The sequence below is a fragment of the Myzus persicae genome, unplaced genomic scaffold (genome assembly GCF_001856785.1).
Source record: "Myzus persicae strain clone G006 unplaced genomic scaffold, MPER_G0061.0, whole genome shotgun sequence".
Lineage (NCBI taxonomy): Eukaryota > Metazoa > Arthropoda > Insecta > Hemiptera > Aphididae > Myzus > Myzus persicae.
Window position 1 is genome coordinate 401347 of NW_019100471.1, and position 22447 is coordinate 423793.

The window sequence follows — 22447 nt, forward strand, 5'->3', positions numbered from 1 at the left end:
TAAAAAGCCACGATTTAAATGAATACTATAATCTCTGTTGGAATATGATATTTCAATAATAATTTAGGAATAATATGGACTATGAAAATTATTATTGCCATTGTAAATGTTTAAAGTTCGATTAGACTTTGGTATTTTGTTTCAGTCAAATTATGTTACCCATATATACCTGTATCTATCACGGATTATCATATCTTATATATATTTGCCTGTGTATGTTTGCACGAGCGTGTAACTGGTATGTGACACTTTTAAAAAATAATATGTGCTAAAAAATGTGAAAACAGGTTATATAATTGTTTAACAAAACGAGTACATAATATCGTATTGGAGCAATAGTGCGTGTTGACGATCGCCAATACTGTTGAGTATATTTCGCCAATTCGGTAAAGGTGTATTATATTTCTACATTAAATTGGAACAAAGTGTGACTGTATACAAAATATTATAATGATTTCCATTTATTTGGGTTATACTCACACTTTATGGTCACTTTACAGTTTTATTTTCATTCAAGATTTATAGGACGGTTGTGTTGTTGCATTTATCAGTACAACTGCCTAAAATATATTGCGTGTTGTCGACGCAGAGACCCGAGGAATTTCGCAAAAAAAAAAATCGAAAATCACACATGGTATCATCTTGGGTAACGTGTTTGTTTGAAATATTATAACATTGGAACACTTTAGTAAACCAGTTGACCCTATTGCGGTATACACAAATTGTCACACATAAAATCCAATAATTTTTTACCCTTTTAATAAATCAAATAATTATAGCATGATAATATAACATTTAAATGTTTTATATAAAGTCACTTGTGTTACCGTGTAATTATTTTAGGGAGTTTCCGGGGAATTCCATCTGACGGGAATCCACAGAAACACTAAAGATTTCATGGAAATCATATGAAAATTGTATAGTAACGAATTATAGTTACAATTTCAAAAGGATAATCGATTATGATGTACTTCTATTCAATTTTCGTAATTTTTTTTTTGTTAAATTTAAATTTATATTAGAAATATTACTGCTAAAAAATATAAAAAAACAGGCTGCAAATGAGGATATTGTGAAGGTTTCAACATTGACATCTGATGGAATCGATGCTATTTGGAGAGATCGGCCCGTCACAATTTCCTGGTTTTTTAGTTCTACATTAGTACAAGAAAATGAAAAAAAACAGTCGATAAACATAGTTGTAAGTACAAAATACAATCCCATAACCCTGGACTTTAAATCCAGTTTTCAGAACACTTTTATAAATCATATATAGATAAATATAAACTTGTTCTCTAGTCAAACAAAGTTGCCTAGGACAAGTGAATTTTTGTCAACTCCTTTCAATAACCTTCAACGTCATCTTTCATGTTGATCAGATTTTCAGTTCTATGCATCGTCTGTATTATAAGAATACTCCGTCGTGATCTTCTATAATACACACATTATATGAACCATATTATATGCATCTGATTCTGTAAAATATTAAAGAGAAGTGTTTAGTAGAACGTTCAACTTCGGTACATTCATAATTGACTTCAAAATTTGTATTTTTTTGGTTTCCACTAACTAGTGACTCAGGTTAGTGTTTTCTTTTTTTCTGTGCACTAATAGTTTGAGTATTATAAAAGCTTATCATTTGAATTACACTTTCAGTAGTTTCTTTATGTTTCTACTTTTTGTATGCGTAGAATAAATTGTAGAAGGAAACTGCTCCATAATATGACCATTTCAGCAGATATTGGATGATTGATGTGTTTTTACTGCAATATTTTGTAGAAGGCCTACTATGACAACTGACTTTCCACCAGCTTAAAGATTTAGCAGTCTTATCTAAATTCCAAACAAACTGGTTTCCTAAAAACACTCTACATGAAACAGGATAACTCCTGTCATCGATGACCGAGTTTTAAAGGACGTATACAAATTTATTTCATAAGATGTTTATTGAAATTGTCTCAATATTTGAAGTAAACATAAAAGCCAAAACGCTTTTTATAAGCTGTTAATGTTAACACCTTGAAAATGGACCATGTATTGTATGTCCATGCTAAGGAAGGAAAACGATTTCTAATTAAATTTATTCCATGATAATACAAAAAATATTTATTTGTACTGTAAATTATATTAAAAATTGATGTAGGTGTCTACGAAATAAATACAAATTCAAGATATTACAATGATTTTTTAAATAATTATTAATTGTAGGTATTCTTAATTTGATTTTACTAGTCTTAACAGTAAATGCTGATTGAAGACTAAATTATTATTAGACACTGAATCGCAACACAATATTTTGCTTGACTTTGCAAATTTGTTTCAATCGTCTACATTTACGAGTACATTAGATACCTTTCATTTAATAATAATGTGATGAACAAAATAGAGATTTAATCAATTACAATAAATAGTTATGATGGGGACGACAGATATACCGCAGAAAGGCAATATAAATTATTGGATAGAGCAATACAAATTTAATGAATTATATTTCTGGGACATATCGACCCGGATGGATAAAGATTTTCTGGACACTATTGAAAAAATTACAAAATCGGATAGTCTGGACCACCTTAGTTCATATAAGGCCACACCTGAATTATACAAAAATCAATATACAATAGCATTATTATAATAATATTACTATATATTAACTGCACTACGATATCAATAGTAATAGGCTTAACTAGCAAATCAATGATGTAACTAATAAATTTGTTGAAAGTTTTTTGGAGTGTCCGGAATTCCCGTCCCTTGCTTTTTCATAAAGCTAATTTATTTACAAAAAATACATAAATAATCACAATTTTATTAGACACTTAAAAAAATATATTTTACTCTAAATGACGTTTTTTCATTAAAACAACTGGTTCTGAATCAAACATAATATTATTTAACCAGACAAAATAGTATGTCCCAAACATCGCACAAGAGCACAACAACACTGCTTAATTGTTTCGCTATTTTAGAGAAAAAAAATAGGAAAATATTTTAATAACTGCTCAACCACTGTAACAGCGCTACCGCCACGTGTTTTTTCCAACGGGCCCGTCGACGCGTGTTAGGTACCTGTACCTAAGTATATAATATATTTATACACATAATATTTATGAATACGTTCGTTGTATATATATATATATATGTGTGTGTGTGTGCGTGCGTGTTTATGTATATAATATAATTGCATGTACCTGAAGCAGTGTGAGGAAATCATACGCGATCGTATTATTGTTTCGACCTCGTGTTTTTCGCTGGCTGCTGCTGTAGGTACTCCGGCGATGAAGACGATGACGATAGGTATTAATAATAAATATATTATTATTATACCGTGTCTTACGTCTCGCGATCTTAGTACCTACACGTGCGTAATTAATTGTTGGACGACAAAAAAAAAAACAACTCAAGTTATCTTGCCCCCCTCCATCCACCTACTCGAAGATCATTGATGTGCAACACTGGCGCTTCACACTTGCACACTTACACACATATTGTATTATATGGCGTAATCATTGTAGGTTTTCGAAAATAATCGCCGACAATAATAATAAATAATAATGTACTTTTAAAGTTTTAAATAATAATATATATTTTTATTATCATTTTTTATATTAGTTATAGGTGTGCACCATGCATCGCCAACGAATATTATATCAAAAGACATTAAACCTCCGTCTAGTCTGTCGGATTAGCGAAACTCAAAGAGAGTTGGACAAACACACACACACACATATATATATATATATATATTGTATTATGTTATCCATCTCTGATTTATAATATATACTGCGGGTACTCACCTACTATTATAATAACGTGAACACATAATATTATAAGATTTATTTATGTATACACCGTATGTATTATTTTATTCTTAAATATATAAATACACTTTGGTGGAATATATAATAACAAACGTTTTAATCTTCTTACCTTTCGCCAAAACTAGGTACGCAAATTGTGTATCAGTGTCTATATGTCGTTATTATACTCCAAAACAGTTATACCCAACCTCTTTTATTCTTTATTTTCAAAAATCTCGAGCCCCTGCTATAAATTGAAGAAAATTGTCACCTTGCTTTTATACTTTAAGAACAAACTATACAATATTCGAAATAGCTATTTTTTTTATTGATAGCAATAATTAGAAAATATTAATAATAGATAATAATATAATAGGATAATTAATCAATGTGTATGACTACAGTAATAAATTAGTATAAAATATAAATAATAGTAACTAATATAATATATAATAAACTCCTTTATCAATACCCGATAACCGGTCGTAATATTTCATTTTTCCTGCATTGTAAAATAAAAATAATTAAATAAACACACATTTTACTTCGTGATGACTGCTTGCGCCTCCCCAGCAATGTGTCCCCCATCACTGTTAGGAAACACTGCTTTGAAATATATGTGACATAGGTACTTTTTACGATCCAATAAACTGTTGTTGTTTCCGTATTAGTAATTATTATATAATAATAATTTAGTAAAATAACTAATTAATGCTTGAAAAAAAAATTGGGTCACAAGGAATTCTGACCAAAATCGTTTTCACTATAAAGACCTACGAATCAATTTAAAACAGCTTAAGATTTAGTGAGTATTAGGTATATTCGATACCGCTTCAGCATCATTTATTTTGAATTTAATTGAAAACAGTTGAATATAATATCATAACACGCACAAACGAGTATTCGTATATTGTTATTATTATGAATACGCAGCATTATGATCACACTAATAATTACCGTATAGACTTATAATAACATAGGCATGTATGGTATATTACATAGGTATAATATTATGGGTAACCGCGAACCACTTCAAGTTCAAGTCGACGATCATATTGTATGGCTGACGATTAACCGGCGCGAGACCCGCGGATTTCTATAACAGAAATAATAATAATAATAATAATAATATGACCGACCATTATATGCGCCAGTGTCGCAACAATGTACTTATTACGACCACCGCTGTTCTAGCCGTATTATATTATATAGGTAGAGGTGCCTATAACAGATGAACAATATTTATAAACACGAGATAATTTTACGAGTTAATATTATTATTACTACCTAGGTATATTATGGTAATGGACAATAATGACCGGGCACAACGCGCGTGTATTTTATTAGCTGATTATGAACCGTTATACTTATACATATTACGCGTTAATGCATATTATATTGCAGACGTGCACCGAACGTGTTATTTAAATTTTTCACACGTTTAACACGCTGCCGTCGTTAGCGCTGTAGTAGTTGTAAATATTATAATATATACATATATATAAATATAATATATTTATACACACATAATAATATAATGTAAAGTATATTACATATATATATATATATAATATATATTATGAAACACCGATGGCTATAAATATGTATACATAGTTTTGAGTATGCGGAAACGTTGTTGTTTACGGTTAGAACACAATAATATATATTATAATACATAGCTAAAGCTAATGCACTCGTCTCACTTGACTGCCGTTTACATATTCCATCGTTTATATTAAGTGACTGTTAGAAGACAGCAGCAGCACAATCTATGCATTTAATAAAAATTAAATTGATTATAATACTACGTTTATAGCTGCACCGTTCAGTATCAAAGCTTCGGCTGCAGTCTTATTTTTTTTTTCCCGAATTCTGCTCATTGAGGCACAACTTCTATTTTTTGGGTGATCTTTACCTGCACTACTGGAGTTAGGTTAGGACTTTCGTCATTCATTGACGATTTTTGAGTGTTGGCCGCCTTCTAGTCTTGCGAATTCAATACATAGGTATCTATTATACAAGCGAAATAAAAATAAATGTTGCGGTCAATGGATATATTATTATTACTACATACTCACTACGCATCGTGTGGGCTAGGCCTCGAGAACTAATACTTTATCGAAGAGACTTACACATCACTGTGTTTTCGATGAGAAAACACATTTTTTATTTCAATTAATCATATTTCGATTTCGTCGTGTTTGCGAGATATTGTTCACTAATTATTGTACTTATCAGTATTATATCATGGTAAACATATTATATTAAATAAAATAAAAACTTGTATAATATATGATGTTATTAAAATATAAATATAAAAATATATTATTAATATAAATATATATGACTCTTGCTCACACTATATATAATTGATGAGTTAAAAAATAAGTCGTCGGGCCGAACGATGCGGAAAAAAATTTCATTTTACATAAACGCGTAACCCTGCAACGACCAGTCTGCACACTCGCACGAACACACACGCACTAGCAACGCAGAATTACACACACACACACACACACACACACACACACACACACACACACACACACACACCCGAAAGCGGAGGTCCTATACACAAACGGTTTTCGGACTTCAAGAGCTGTTGCAGCGGTATAGCACTCGTCGGGTTTTTAACCTCCTACTGCAAGAACATACACGTATATGATAATATAATACATTTATATTATTATTATTACGAGAAGGCGACGATGACTCTGCCGAACCCGTCCGGACACGACGGCGGCGGCGTTCGCGTCATCGTGGAGTGGTCGAACCACGGTGTAAAGCCCCGAGCACCACTGCAGTACGCACTAAATGTGTATATGTATACAGTTTTCAAGAGATAAGTACACACACGACGGCGGGGCCAACCCCCTTAAAAGGCAAATACCTTCAGACGACGGCGACGGCGACGACGACGCCACCGCGCGATCGGGTCTTTTATATTTCTTCTTCTTCTGTATATTCATTTTATTTTTTTATTTTTTTTGGCTTCCAACCAACGTGCGTTCGGCCGTGGCACGTATGTAATATGTACGTAAATGCACACGCTGTTGTACACACGCAAAAAATAGCCCGTGGGAAGATTAAAATTGGACAAAAAAAAAAAAATGAAAAAAAAAATTGCAATTAAATTGCAAAATTATTGTAGGCCGCCGCCGCCATCACAACACACACACACACACACACACGCATACAAACGCCAACACACACGCGAATATCGCGCATGTGTGTACGTTGCAAAACCGATCGGCAGCGGTGCGTATCGGGTATAACCGGTTGGTGGCGACTGCCGACGCGGTGCACGTCGAGATAGTCACCTCAAGGTGATGCGTTTTAATTTCGTTCACGTGCGTGTGTGTGTGTTTGTGTGTGTGTGTGTGTGTGTGTGTGAACACCGTTTTTTCGTACACGAGCTGTATTATGGGCAACCCATACCTACCTAAACCTATATACTGTATAGTTATTTTTTTTGGGGTGGCGACACCTGTACAGCCTTGGCTAAGTAAATAAATACAATTTGTAAGTATTCGTAAATTTTGAACATTATGTTATACGCGTACGCCCTTTAATACGTATATATGGTCGATTTTCAAGCACAATATATAGACATCACTCTGCAGGAAAATCGTTTTTCTCCAAAACTGTGACCCATAATTTATTATAATAAAGTGATAAGATATCATATATCATATTCGTATAGGATAGCTCTAATGGATGGGTCGAGCTGTTTATTTTTAGCTGTTATCATCTACTGAGGAAATTCTGTGATTTTTTTATAATAAAATATATAAAAATATGACGAGATAATCAGTACGCTTCGTATACACTATATATACCTAATGAGCTATGGTCACAAAAACAAATTTGTTGGTATGTTAAAAATCAAAAACGACACCGTACAATAATATTATCTATATACTGCTGCACCAATAAAATAAGTTGATGCAATACGCACCATGTTCATATATCTTGACACTGATTTATAAGTATGCACACACTTTCGGGTGCATTGAATACAACTGCAGCTAATATTCGTCGTTTACTGCATCAAACATGTTATTGTACAATATTATGCAATTATTATTACAGTGTCGGAAGCGCCCTTACATTTTTCGCTTATCGGCTTATAGTTACGTATATACTTTCGCGTATAATGCTCCCGAGAATTTTTAAGATGTTGTTAAATACGCATAAATGACACAACACCTAAAATTCATATCTACATTGCTGAAGTAGTGAAGTTTGACTTGACAATATAATAGGTAAGTGCATGTAGAGTATGTGACATCTAAAGTTCTTGAACCAATTAAGCAATCTTAATAAACTGAAAAAAATGTATAAGGTACCTAATTGTAAAGAATTTTGAAGAGGTAGTACTTTTAATAAAATGTATTTTTATTTGTATTGAAATACTTTTGAGAAAGACAGTACAGGAATACCTACTTCAAATGTACAAATGACACCGAGTATATTGAAGAACGTATTCTGAATACATTTTAAAAGACGTAGGTATTCTTAACAAGGCTGTCGATTTGTACGTATAATATGCCTACAACTGCAGTTTGAGGTTTAAGGTCGGAAGCTGTGGGGCCGAGTCTCGTATTATTGCGTATACATTTACAGCCAGTATAATGTAAACACGACTTCTGTTGATGTGCTGCAGGAGCAGGAGCTAAGATCTAAAACAACAGTAGAGGAAAAATATAATAATAATAATAATAATAATATACAACAGTATATTAATTGCGTAGTGACAGGTCGTGTCCAAAAGATATAATGACCGCGCACGTTTATGATATTATACATAAGTAATAATAATAATATGATATACACGCCTCGTAAAATGCAGTTTATCCGTTCGAGTGTAGGTAGGTACCTATACATAATTTAATATTATAATGGTGTATCGTTGATGCTCAATTTTTTTTTTCTTACCATACATTTCTATAAGAAACGTTTTCACCCGTGTAAACGCACTCACCCTTGCAAGAGTAAAACATTATTATCGTTAAATTACTGTTATTATTATTATTTTTTTTTATTATTATCTATTATTGTTTTCGTCGATGGTGGAGCGTGGTGGGATGTGAGTGACGACGCTTTCACTCGACGAGAAAAAGGCTCTCGTTTGAAAGGCTCCCGCGGAGCATAATACAATATAATATAATATATTATAATCCGTCGGATTAGGAGATGGCCTCGTCCCAGAGGTCTGGGCGTCAGTTGTTTTTTTCGTACACTACATTTTTTTATTTTTTCCTCGTTGGCTCGTTCTATTTATGACGACAACATATTTCGCTTCTTTGACGCGCTATCGTTCGTAGTATATAATATAATATAATTATATTATAAACATAGGTACCTAACTACTACGTATCGTCACGTGAAAACGTACTGTGATATAGGTTTGGTTATAGGGCAAGAAAATAATTTAATACACGCTATACAACGAGGAAAAATAACGAATACTGTGTATCTTTTATATGTATATTGTATAAACTGCAGCAGCAGAGACGACGGGTGGAAAAAATTCCGCCGCCTCCTCCTCCTCCTCTGCTCACGGACCTAGTGGGTATATGAGCACTGTATTATAATAATAAAATATTATACCGATGACGATTACAATATTATTATTATTAATATTGCCGGCCAGACACCTTTCCGGACCCGTCGCGCATAAAAAGGACGTAGATAAACATCTCCTGCTGCAGGTCCTCCGTGGACCCACCGAAACCAGCTGAAGACGGGCGGCGGCGTTTTAAAATAATAATGTGGGTACCAGCTCCATTATAATATATCCCCGACCAGCCAGGACGTATCGTACGTTACACGCGGTTTCGGTTTCGTTACCACATACTCGGTCATCGGTCTTTCCCAGCTCCCACCGCCTTCTGCTGCACCGATGCGTTTCGGGCATCATGGCGACAATCCGACACGCGGGCCGTACATATTATTATCGTTGTCTGCTTGTCTCGAGCGGCTTTCACTCCACTAGCCGTGTAGAGGAGATGGCTGCGTACAGATAACGACTGACACACACACACACACACACACACACACACACACACACACACACACACACACATACAATTACAAATTCAGCTCTCACACGACGACTATAAGCTGCCCCCGCCCCCACGCACCAACCTCGCTGTATCAAAGTGTATATTATAATATATTATTGGCACTTGGACTATACGATATTTTTTTTTCTGTATATATATAGGCGGCAGATATATAATATTATTATACAAACAACGTGGACACCAGGAAATTACGATTGCTAATATGTCGCCTGCGTCCATGAGAATATGATGCGAGTTGACGATAGCTGGTGATTTTGTGTTTTTAATTTTTTAATTGTGTGATTTCGGTTTTATTAAACTCCGTTCAGATGAAAAAAAACATTACTCATATCGAATACGGAACCACTCGAATTATTGATATACTTTAATATTATACCTAATGTGTTTACACCAGAGAGCGGAGATGGAAGAGCAAAAATGCAGATGAGTAACTGCTGATATTATTATAAATTATAATATTATATGTGCCGAATTCAAATTTTATTAAGCATCTCGATAACACGTAAACCTCGACAACTTGAATTTTTTTCTAGCCCCTTGAAGCGTTTTACTTAAGATTTGTACGAGGTATAAATAAAACTCGAAAATTAAATTAGTCTCACTCCCCTTGAAATTCGAGTTATCAAGACTCCACTTGTGTGTGCATTAAAGCTAATTAAAAAAAAAAAAACGCCACAACACCAAATACAGTGACCGACTAAGAAAACAATACCGCGTATAAATTGTTCATAAAAAACAAATATTCTGCATTCATCGATGGTCGGGTGAACCACGCCGTGCTGCAATCCAAAACAACACAGTCATTTTAAACATCAATTAAACAACACGCGTTTACGACACTCCGGAGCGTAGTATTTCGTAAACAAACATTTTTCCGAAATTTTTTTTGTAATAAAAAAAAAACTAGCGGATAACGATTCGTAAAAAATCAAATGGGTATCCGCGGGCGACTTAAACCTCTATGGATACGATGGATATACAAGAGAGAAAGCTTAACGATAAACGAAGGACATCTCGCGCGCGCGCATCTAAATATATACATATAACTATATGTATATAACACATAGATAGGTATAATATGTTTTTTTTATATATTTATAAACTTCATATTATTATTACCGCGCGGCTCGACGAAAATGGAAACGTTTAAGAAATAATAAACGATATAGTAATAATGTAATATACATTGCAATGAAGTATCTTTACTGTGTGACCGGTTTGATAGTTTCGTCGTGTTTAAAACGTATACAGGTACCTACTCGGCACTACTTATATGTACGCCTGATATTCTATTTGTGCTTCAGAATTAAAAAATTCACAGCCACTGCCTATATATTATAATTGTAATAATGTATAATATCTATATTATTATAAACGAACTAGTTTTTCGTTAATAATATTCGAATGCCATTGCACAGTAATATTGTTAACGAATCCGACGGCGATGACAGTAAAAGTGTGGAGTTCATTAAGTGAATCCTGCTGCAGCTACTGGCGGTGCACACATTATTGAAATATAAAATAATAATATAGGCACCCAATAAAACAAATAATTGATTATAGTCACTCTTAAGTATATTATACACAATACATCTGCTGCTAGCGAAGAGTATATTATTATATGTCGTGGTAGTAAGAATATATTAATATATACCTACAATGTACACATTATACAGCGAAGGGTCGAGTATGTTCTTTGACGCTCGACGAAACAATGTTTTTTAAAACTATTTCGACACTACAATAGCTGTGAACGAACGAAATATAAATATATTAAAATAAACAAACAAAACATGCACGCACTGTGAAGCAGTTGTGATAAGATACGTCTTTTAAATACTTATATAAAAAAACCAAAAGTATATGCCACATATTATTGCAGAAACGCGAATTGTTCAAACTATGTAACAATTAATTTAATATAGATTATCTGACCCACTAATCTCAGTTTTTTTCGAAACACAAATTGTCCAATATGTAGAATTAATTTTAGAAATATTAGAATTAATTTATCTTAGAGACTTAAACGACCTAGACAATATCATCATGCCAATTTTAATTATTACCTGCACCTATTATATTATGTCAAGTCGAAAATGTATACCGGTACTAAATTATAATATATTCATGAATAATCATGATCCGAGAAATTTGGTATTTGGTTATAGCGAGGTGGTGATACTCAGAGGTATCGAGATAAAATATTATGTTTTTCCAAAGTCTACATAACATTAATTATTTCCAGTAAACGTTCACAATTTTGTTTAAATGTCGGTGGCTTTTTCCATCTACAAATATATATTTAGCCGAATAAAATTTGTGTCTTTACTAATTACAATTCAAAACGTGATATTTACCAACTTTGTTTAAAATCGAGTTATACATGTATTCCTACTATTTAAAATGACATTAAATTAAAAAAAAATTTCAATGCTCTGTAACTGTATTGTTTTTTAATCCAAAACGAGTTGGAAAAATGCGGTTTTGGTGCAAAACTTGCTATCGCCAAACTTAAATTCAGACGCGTATAATGTTATTATCTAACCTACGTGAAAGAAACGTTTTATTTAAAACGTGTCGTAGCCGTTTTTTTCTTTCTTAAATTTGTTTTAATAAGTAGCTAATTTTGCGTTTGCAAATTTAAGCCAAGCCGTGCAGGTAATCCTGTTGGTGAGTTTCGCAATAATTAATACGATTCGAAATTAGATTTATTACTGCAGTAGGCCAGAGTTAAAAAATTAACTTTTACAATTTTTTTCACTTTTGTTATAATCACTCCGTGTACGCACTTCCAAATCCCTCCAACCGACAACCACATAATATCATGTAAGTATAACGAATAAGTAGAGCTTATGGAAAAAAATTGAAAATACCCCGTTTTTGATTGTTGCCTTGCAGCACACAATAATAATTAAATTAGACTACTGCACCGAGTGATTCTTTTATTTCCATAATTTCAAGTCTTTATATTTTACTTTTTTTTTTATCATTATTGTTTTTAAATTGCTTGGTTTTTTTTAACGACATTCAATTCATCATTTTAAATCGGAAAATTGTTAGGCGTACTTCGATATAAAAATCTAACTTGCTGTAAGTAGTTTTTATATGAGTTTTAAGAATTTAAAGTTTACAGTGGAGCGATGGTGTGGTAATGCAGTGGTTTATCTTAAAATTGTGGACCTCTAGACCTCTCATTTAAACTATAAATACTTGTAAGTTATAACTAGTAGGTATATAATTTGTTTAAAATTCCATTTTTATAGATAGAATTCGATCTAAAGTCAATAATATTCTGCTCTGGAATATGCAACTATAAATTAATGTGGTTATTCAAAAGAGTAAAAAACTTAAAAAAATAATTAAAAAATATACCTTTTTCAAAAGCTTCGTTTTGTATAACGACTAAAATCAAGCGTGTAAAATAAATATTTTCGAAAACGTTATGTTTTCTGTAATAGTAAGTGTCCTCGGTAGAAAATTGCGTTTCCCGTATACGATATTATGTTTATTACTTACACGGTGGTAATGGTCGTTTGCCTTTGGTGCAGTACATTCAATTCGTTTGTATAATAATAACCGCTTGCCGTTTTAAGTCATTTCCACAATATTATCCGGACCTATATAGTATTGTTATTATTATAAGACTTGAATGCTACATAAAATGTAATATTTAAAAACGAAAAACGAATCATGTGTGCATTAAATATTATATATAAATATTTTTATACCAATGTATAATTGACGAATATCGTACCGTACGGAAAACCAGTTTATACCGAGATTCGATGGTTCGATATGGCGGTCGCTTAAACATCGTGGTATATAGGTACGCATCGTCGGATATGCTTAGTACACGCGACTTGGTCTCTCTTTCTCTCTCTCTATATGTGTGTGTGTGTGTGTGTGTGTGTGTGTGTGTGTGTGTACAGTTTTATAACGAAACGGAAACATAAACAAATCGTCTTCGGGACTGGAAGCGACAACCGCATAGTGTCCTAAAATTGTAGGCCGCATCGAGTCGGTTCCGACTGTAATAAAATATATAAGATGTCCTTTGTCTGTTTTACACCAACTCGGGGTTAGTATATATATATACATGTATATGTGTATATACAATATTATAGTCGCCTTACACGAATGCAACAATATAAATTATAATATAATATTATATATTATTGCATAGTTAGCTCTGTATGGTGAATTATTGGTTACACGTCATATACCGCGGTATACCGTACACGGGATCGTCCGTGTGCGCGGTGCTCCTTCAGTGTGTGTATTTTTCTCACAAAACATCGAAAAATGTTAGGGGGGCTCAAACACCAAACAAATATTGGAGGAAACAGACCCGTGACCCTCAAACTCCTCATTTACCATTTACCATCTCCGTTAAGTTTTCTATATCCAATCAAAATAATTATACATTTAAATCAGTTATAAATTATAATAATATGTACATTTTATGCAAAGCAAATTATTTTTATTTGATGATAAGTGATACTAATTACTATACTATAAATTTAATTAAAATTAAGTACCTTCACGAGTTGTTTTCAGCATTTTTTATTTTAAACAGTTTCATTATTGACGATTACCTATGTTATATCGTTCGATATGGATAATAATTGATCAACCCGATAGTGGACCATCTTGACCCATATACTTGGTGCGCGTGTCCAAGATTTTTAATTATTATTCGAGATAATTACGGGATTCGGGGCGCTAGCATTTAAATTCAGGGTGCTGGGCATCCTTAGCACTCCTGTAGTGATTTGCAACAACACACTATAATTATTTATTATTACGTATATCCTTGATGGCGGAAAAACTATACGAATCGAAATTTCGTAGAATTTCACTATCACTCGCGTATGTCTGTATAAACTACCTATTTATACATATATACATACATACATAAATACAATGTACCTGGTACATATATAATAAACGCTAGATCTGGATATCTCTATAATATACATACCATACAGTTTTTGAAAAAGCAACAATTATAAACTTATATGTAAATAGAGAACGTGGCTAATAACCTTGAAGTATTTAAACTGTATACAAGTAAACAAATATTTTAGAAAAATGAATACTGTTAATGTAGGAAATTAAATATTGACATCACCAAATTAAATACAAAATCTTTGTTAATTTTATTACATATTCGGTACATATTTTAGATCTAAACAGTGTTCATTTTTAAACATCTTTCAGTTTCGTTAAACTGCTATATATAAAAAAAAATTATGTCTTTTTACGAAATTATAATGTGAATTTAAATTATGAAATCTTTGTATTATTAATATACACAGTATTTAAAATGTATTATTTTTCTTATTTGTCACTTGTTAATCAGTGTATAAACTATGTATATTTAGTTTTCAACTGACTTATTTAACTCATCCACCTCAAGCACACGCCTTACTTTTTTTTGGGAGGGAGGGGGGTCGTCATGATTTTTTATGTATATTGTATATGCCTCTATGACTTAATATTATTATTATTTTTTTTCCATAAACTATCTTCGCAATTATTGTATTTCTGATCCGTCTCTTCAACAATCACGTCATAATGCCATAATAATGGCATAAATATTTTTTTCTCCGAACCTTCACCTATATTCAATACAAATAAACAATATTTTGGCGGCACACGTCTCTGCAGTACTCCATCATCACGAGACACCGGTTGAGAACCACTGAGGTAAATGCTTATAGAAAATAGTTATGATACATAACGTTTTACGCGGAGCAAAACGGAGAGTGGTTCGTGGAACAATTAAAAAAAATAAAAATAATAAAATAAACGTAAGCGCGTGCGACGTAAAAGTAAATCGAATTTTATACACGATGCCTAATAACAACGTAATGCCCGCAGTCGCACCGCGTGTACACATACCTGATAATAATAATATATCGCAGGTACACACCAGAACCGCGGTCGTGGTCGTTGTCGCCCGTGGTCATCGCTATATATAGGTCCGTCAGGCCGGGGTCGAGCTGGCGCGCGCCCTCGCGCCCCGATAAATTATTACACGCGGATTAGCCGGAAGGGTTTTCGGTCCGTCCGCGCCCTCCGCCTCGGCCACTCCGTCTGCGGCGTGTACATAATACGCTGTACGATAGATACGCGCGACTCGGTTAATTGATCTCCAGCAGCGGGTCCCGCCGCCCACACCGAGTTGTTATTAAAATTCTTTGTTATTTTCTTCCCCCTCTCTTCCGCCGGTACGTCGCGCATACCCGATAAATATATTATTATTACACGTAGGTACCATATAATACGATATAACATTATTTCATTATTACAGGTATATAGGTACACATACATAATAATATTATCGTCTACCTATTTAGATGATATTGTTATGCGGCAGGCGCGGAATGCCACCCCTCTGGTGCTGCTGCTGCTGCTGATGCCGAGACGGAGGCGGCACACACGGATTTTGGCCAACTCGGAAATATTTCGAATACCTGGACGCCGCCGTCGTCGCGGGTGCACTTAGTTTTTTTTAATTTTTTTTTTTTAAATGCGACCCCAACACGTGATATTATTGAGTATTATATATTATTATGACGTTATAGATTACAATATACCTACGTCTTGTATTATAAATTATAATACACGGGAGCCCGAAAATAATTTACTATTATTATTCGTTATTAAGAGATACATATAGGTACATAACATACATAATTATTTGTACGCAGTTTTCAGTACAGTAGGCTCCACCACGACGTTATTAAATTTTTATTCTCTCGCATTTCGTAATAATCATTTATATTATGTAATAATAATAATATAATGATTGTAACGTATATCGAAGTGGACGTGCTGGGAAAACGATCGGCAGCCGTAGTGTTACAGGTATCAGCGGTATAATGCGTATTTTTTGTCCGTGGACCGGTCACATACGGTCAGACGCACAATGCGTTTTCAGGCAGAAAATACGAAATCGTGTCTAAAAGTTTCACTGTATACATTATTGGCCTCAGGATTTTCGGATTCATTTTGTATAGCACGTTTGTTTTTCTCGTCCTTAAGCCGTCTCAACTGATTTTCGAAGTATAATATTTAATCCGCTGCATCAGCAGTATAATTCCTACATTATGTATAAAAGTATTAGAATATAACTACTGTTGAACCTATACACTACACTGACTGATGGAGCTGTACGAGGGTTCATATTAGAACTAAGGCCTCTCAAAAATAAAATTACAGCCCCCTGAAATCTACACAGTGCCCATATTTAGCACTTTATGCATAATGGGCACTTACCTATTATAATATATTTATATTTTTTCATAAAATATATTAATTAATATTCAAAATATTCAAAATATATAATATTATATATTCTTGGAAATACTATTTTATTGTATTCAAGTCAGTTAATTAAAATTTTTTTCTACAACTTACAATATAATAATATAAGCCTTTGTTCGTGTAAATAATTAAGTTTATGCAAAAATAGAGTTCTTCAGCTTCACGGCTCCAGCCTCTTCAAATGAGTCCTTTTAATTATAATTTTCATTGAAAATATAGGCAGAAAATAAAGCTCAAATGATGATCTGTTAAAATATATTTGCTCCTGCCAATCTACCTACTGCACAATCTCAACTAAACATTATATCATTTAGTATATTATTACGAAAGGCTTTCGAGTGTATAGAGTCATCCGGAGTTTCTCACTGTTGGCCCAGAACTCTTGAACTTGACACGGTGTGTGTTTCTTATTTAGTGTTAAAATTATTGCATAATATAATATGATGTGCACATGTGCACGGATTACTGTAGTATAATATGTCCAGTAAGCATATTATTTTACTTATTATCTTTTTGTTAATGGTTTGTAACGGTGCCAAGCACCACGACCGTGATCCGTTACATATATGTATTTATAGGCTCGTCGGATTTCAGTAGCGAACATTTAGTCAGTACAAATTTGTTTTCGATCTGCAGAGGAGCAGCCGGCTCTATCGTTTCGGGTTTTTACGCTTACACCATAATGCGTCACCTGTTCATTTTTAATATTTCCTTGTTTTCAATTTTTTTATTGATATTTTAGTTACCTGCATTGGCTACTTGGCCATTATATAGTCTAGTTGACATCGTATTTGCAGTTATATATTTTACATCAAAATTAGTTCTTATATTGAGTTGTATAGCTCTATATTTTCCTCAAGGGATTCGATGGTGTTAATATTTGATTGGAGGTCTGGTTGTAGGGCTCCTCCTAGTTTTTGAACTTTCGTCATTCTGTTAGTATGTGTTTGACTGTGTATTCCATTCCACATACCTAAGTTCCTTTTGTTATATTTTTGGGAATATTGATAATATACTTGAGCACCTCCTGCAGATCCCTCGTACGAAAAATGACGTCAGCGAGTGGTGTTGTATTATTCCTGCGTGATTTTTTTTATTTCATTCCCGTTCATTATTCGGTTCGGCGAATTTTATTATTTCCCATGCTCACATATTATATATAGTAATAATAATATATTATTACGTGCATACCCTTAACGCAAAGTGCGCGCCCGAGTTTTACGATCTCAGCCCGTGAAGTATACCCACAATATAATAATATAATATACATTGAATATAGCAAACGGCCAACGGCTAATACGCGTCTGACGTACGTCCGTTCCGGTTATAATAACGTTACGGACTTGTGTAGGTATTCGTAATATATACATATAAAATGTGTGTGTGTGTTTGTGACAGCACGACTTACACACTCACACGCATGCGCATTCATAAACCTGACGCGTCTCAACCCCGTAATTATAAAACCCTCCTATATTATATCTCTGCTTCGGCGGCAAAATACCTATACCTAAATGTACAGAAACGCCGTACTAAATAATATGACACACACGCTCGTCTCGTCCCACTCGTCCAACGCGTATCCCGCGGTGTGAACGTCGGGCAGTCACTTGTATCCATACTATAGGTACAGGTGCACGCAATATACCGAGAGGCTTCTCTAGTATATTATAATAATATCATTAGATCTGCGGGTTAAATTATATTGTGCACGTCACACAAGCGTCCGACGACACGGCCGTGTCAGGCACAGCGATCCGACTTGCAGCACCTATATAATGCTGCATTCGCGACGCATCCTATTCCTGCAGTTTTAATAATGTGAAACGCAAACTGCATGTCCAACGCACGTTAGCCTCTAAGAAGCTTGTATTATTTTAGTATACCTACTCGAAACGAGAATTTTTCAGAACGCGTTCTGTAGATACATCTTAAACGATTTTTCGAAAAACTTTGATAGTATCAGAGCATTTCGAGGAAAATGATTTTTATTGTTGAGAAAAAAAAAGTTATTCATTCTTTGGCGCGCATTTTAGTTCACAAGTTTTGATACATGCAATAAACATATTATATTTATCAACAGACTCCGCATCGGCCACATCCGGTTACCTCATGCAAAAGGAGGAAAAGCCAAAGTGAAATACTTGCGGAATCAAACTCTCAGTCAACCGCATCATTACAGGATGCCTCAAGTACATACTCAGCAGCCTCGACGTCCCCAACACCTCTAGATGCAGCACTCGGACACCATCACACAAGTTTTTAAAATTCTTGGATCAAACTAAATTATATAACTCAATTTAATACAAAAATGACGAATTGTAACTAATGTCCGCTGTTGCAGATGTTAAAATTGAGATCAAAAAAAAAAAAATAAAATATATACATGTGTGTGTGTGTATAGTTGATTTCGAGTTGGAAGGAACAGTCGATTTCTGCACATTAAATTATTGTTAAAATTCATTTGCTAAAATCTAATTATTATTCGTTGCTATAATAATAATATTGACTTACAATAATGATTATTGTTGCATAACAATAATATGATCGACAACTCCTTCAGTATAAATTGACCCGTGTGTCTTTCTTCGACTTCAATTTCCGTTCATTGTTGTGGTGATATTAATTATAATCGTCACACTGAGCTGTGTGACATTTTTTGGAAGTCTATATTACATAATATACATCGCTGTTATTGCACATCGGTTTGACGACGAGTTCTATTGATGTACATCTCGAACGATTTCTCGAAAAAATTCGATCGTATCAGAGCAGGTCGAGGGAAACAATTTTAATTGCTGTAAAAAAAATAAAATGTATACAATCTTCAGTGCCGCCTTTCGGTTCACAAGTTTGAGTACATAATATATATAGGTACATAGTTGTTTCCGTGCGTCGTTAAGATTGTTAAGAATATACAGTATATTATGTGTACTCTATGTGTACTCTTTGGCGTGAAAACAAAATTTGCTCGGTCGACTTTGTAGATATAGATGTATTAGTAAGATAATCGTATATAATCCGTTGGTACCCATATAATATTATAACGAAGGATATAACACACACACATACACACACTGATAAATGTATAATAAAGAGAGAGAAACAGGTTTTTGTAAAAAGCGTAGTAGGTAGGTAGTGATGGGTTTTTTCTTATTTTTTTTTTTTTTTTGTCATTTAAAGTGTGTTTATCTCGCGAAGGTTTCAAAAGCGGTAAAACTAATAGCCGTACAGTATAAACGCGTTATCGTCGTTTCACCATCGAAAGATTCTCGATCTCGTCGTGTCGTCTCTCGTAGTCCTGCAGCAGCTCTTCCGCTCGCGCTTTGTCGTACACACACACACACACACACACACACACACACACACACACACACACACACCTAACAACAACAATAATATACTATATAATACCTGTATAGGTATATATGCCTACACGCGAAGTGTAAACCGCGCGAAGGTAGGCGTAGATAAATAGGTGTGTGTCCTGCTTATAATAATAATAATAATACATGCGTGTGTACGTATAATATGTATGTATCGAAAGATTTTTACTCATCAGCTACACTCGGCCACCCCCCCCCCCCTACCACCCAGAGAGCCGTTAAACAATAAAAAGAGTTAATTAATAAATCGTTTTCGGATAAAATTTGTCGAACATTAATTTTCGTCCCACCATCCCCCTGGATACGACTGCGCGGTTTCATTACATATATCATCATAGTGTTTACCATATTTTGTACAGATCCGCGGTCTGCAAAACTGTTCATCGTCGGCTCGGTCGCAGAATACGAAAGCGGCGTGAATTTGCGGTACACTTTTTTTTAAATTTTCAATTCATCACTCGATGTAGTAGTGCAATGGTATCCGTATAAACGCCGGTTAGGTTAGGTATACCGTAAATGATGTGCACGACGTAATAATAGTAATATAATATAATAATACAACATAATAATAATAACAATATAATGCCTCACAATAGTTTTAAATCATTATAGTCCCGGCGATCGCCACGTCAAAGCGACGATACACGATGATATTCGTAATAAATGTATTATAATATATTATACCCACTGACGACGATGACGACAATGACAATGCAGCAGTGACGGAGGTATTATATCATAAACGTTCATTGCGATTGTGATTATAAATCGTTAAATCGTTCGCTGCTGCTGTGATGTGCGTTTGCGCGCACGCGGGCACGCTTGTGTGTGGATTTACATATATTATTATATTAATATTTGAACTACCGCGGCGGTCGGGCCAAAACTGACCTACGGTAAGGTTTACACGGATCGCGCGGGTCCGCCGCCGCTATTTAAATTTTATTCAAATGAACGCCCCCTCCACTCCCCCTTTACCCAGTCACCTGCCGTGGTCGTGTATATACACACACGTACGTATATACATTCGATGGACATAATAATATTATTTATATATACGCTCAAGGAGTATTTAACACACACATATATATATATATATATTAATGTGTGCACATTGTGGTGGGGTAGAGTTCGGTGCGGTGAATAGGGTGGGGGGAGGGGCACATCGTACGCGCGGAACCGGTGCAAGTGCATAAAACATTATAAATTATAATATATACAATATCGTATATAAATACACACGCATATCATTATAACATTATACATACACATGTACACTGTTTATTGAGCGCGTGCGCCAGTGTGTGTGTGTGTGTGTGTGTGTGTGTGTGTGTTTGACCTAGAAACCGTTGTCTGCATACGGAAATGGGAAGGGCTTTCGTTTATAATAATAATAATATGTTGCCCGGCGCCCCGCTGCTGTCCTAGGGGTGTAGTTTTCACAAGTCCGATCTCGTTCGCCATAGAGTCCACTCTGTGCGGTGCAGCAGCATCAGCAGTGGTCCTCCCCGCCACCGCCGCCCCCGGAATATTTATAACGTCATGACCGCATACACGATTATTATATATTATTGTTATAACATTATATTGCTGCGTACAGGTCGACCGCCGAATACGACGTGTGTAAAAGACACGGCGGCGGCGTGCCGTCCATCTCTGCAGCAGCTGACTCGTATGTACGTCGTAAATTACGAGGATCCGGTATATAATAATGATACGAAATAAAACGAGTGATTAATTATTACGTGACGATTGCAGGGTTTAATATATATATATATATATACGTTTATGTTATTTACATCGTACTCCGACCCCCTTTTTAATGTGCGATTAATTATTT

General features: G+C 34.3%; 1 long non-coding RNA gene across 1 annotated transcript; it reads right to left on the bottom strand.

Moving 5' to 3' along the window:
- Positions 1–8177: 8177 nt before the first annotated feature.
- On the bottom strand, positions 8178–21482 carry LOC111026446. Its single transcript, XR_002603696.1, has 3 exons — positions 21292–21482; positions 19736–20019; positions 8178–8482 (listed from the first exon to the last, which is right to left on the bottom strand). It is a non-coding gene; the product is annotated as an uncharacterized LOC111026446 (long non-coding RNA).
- Positions 21483–22447: the final 965 nt, after the last annotated feature.